The sequence below is a fragment of the Fragaria vesca genome, linkage group LG3 (genome assembly GCF_000184155.1).
Source record: "Fragaria vesca subsp. vesca linkage group LG3, FraVesHawaii_1.0, whole genome shotgun sequence".
Classification (NCBI taxonomy): Eukaryota; Viridiplantae; Streptophyta; class Magnoliopsida; order Rosales; family Rosaceae; genus Fragaria; species Fragaria vesca.
The window spans coordinates 18,787,579-18,789,298 of NC_020493.1; the positions used below are offsets into that span (position 1 = coordinate 18,787,579).

Here is a 1,720-nt window from a genome sequence, read left to right on the forward strand (position 1 = left end):
ATCTTTTTGGTGGTGTCATGATATAGGTCCTCAGAGACGGTCGATGGACTGAGCAAGATGCTTCAATTTTGGTTCCAGGAGACATAATCAGCATTAAGTTGGGAGATATAGTGCCTGCTGATGCTCGCCTTCTTGAGGGTGATCCTCTCAAGATTGACCCAACTCGCATCAAATTGCTTCTTCATTTCACCCAACTGGAATTGGGTTTCCTTCAATTTTGTGAATTTCAAAATCATGGATTCACCTTTCTCTGAATATCCCAATTTCAACGATCAAACCCTTTTACTCGATATGTTGAACGAGTACCCAAGTGTTGACCTTTTTGATGATCTTAGCTTTTTGGACCCAAACCCCATGAACTCTGCTCTGTCTTCGAGCTTTAGCCCTGTAGGAGATGATGGTGAGTTTTCTAACACTGTGATCAAGCACATAAATCAGGTGCTTATGGAGGAGGACATGGAGCCAACACCATGTCTGTTCCCTGATCCTTTGGTTCTTCAAGCCACTGAGGAGTCTCTTTATGAGATTATTGGAGCAGGGAAGTGTTCAACTTCCCTAGACCAAAACCCTCTTTGGGTTGATCAAAATGAGTATGGAAATGGAAATGAGATGGTGGGTTCTTATAGGAGTGAGCTTATGGTTCGTGATGCGGTTAGTAAGAACAAATTGTTGGTCCAGGGGCAGAGGATGGTAGTAAGTTTCTTCTTAGAGGTGAGTTGATTACAGCGGAGGGCAACAAGCCGTATACTGTGGCGAATAGCAAGGCAGGAAATGTGGTTGTTAGGACCCAGAAGAATGGAAGTGAGCATGTCCGTGTTGGTTCAAGAGGAAATAATAGTCATCTGAGGGAGGAGGTAGAGTTGGAGGATGGGAGGAATGACAAGCAATCTGTGGTTTATGTGGATGATGAGGAGGGTGAGCTGTCTGATAGTTTTGGCAAGGCGTTGCTCGGCGGTAAGGCTGTTGAAAGTAAAGAGGATCAAGTCTGTCAAAATGGAGCTAACAATGGCCTGCAGCAGGATGTGCTAGTCAGTCAGAAGGCTTGTGGCATGAAACGAGGCAACAAGAAGGAAGTGATAGATTTGAGGGGTCTTCTGATTTCATGTGCAGAAGCTGTTGCTGTTGATGATCGAGGGACTGCTAGTGAGCTACTAAAGCAAATTAGGCAGCACTCTTCCCCATTTGGTGATTATACTCAGAGGTTGTCTCATTGCTTTGCAAATGCTCTTGAAGCGTGGTTGGCTGGCACTGGAAGTGAACTATATACTACTTTGGCTACTAAACGAGCGTCGGCTGTATTAGGAAAGTAATCTCTTGTATCTTATTGTATCTTGGTTATCTTGTTGTTTAGGAAAGTATCAATTGTATTATGGTTGTATTACGTGATTATAGTTGTTTCCTTGTAGGTAAGGAAACCCTCATGTATATGTATTCTATCGATTATCAATGAATTCTATTCTAGCCAAACTATCTCTCTTTTATGGTATCAGAGCAGGAATCAATCTGATCCTGTCTCTTTGTTTTGCACTCTATTTCTCGTGCAATCATCATCTTGTTATCATTCAACATGAGCAACAATATTATCCTTCGAAAAGGCAATCAGCCTAACATCTTCTTGAATTCCAAGAATCAGCTTGGTATCATCAATGGCACCATCAGGTTCTATTCTTCAAATCCCAAGAATAATCTTGGCATGTCTAAAGTATCATCTCAGCGCTGG

The 1,720-nt window shown here is 42.4% G+C and overlaps 1 protein-coding gene across 1 annotated transcript in view; it reads left to right on the plus strand.

The window, feature by feature from the left end:
* The window catches only part of LOC101291032 (pentatricopeptide repeat-containing protein At4g18750, chloroplastic-like), a 17,965-nt gene that overhangs the window by 16,078 nt on the left and 167 nt on the right, over window positions 1-1,720 (plus strand). The gene's annotated exons all lie outside the window — the stretch shown is intronic.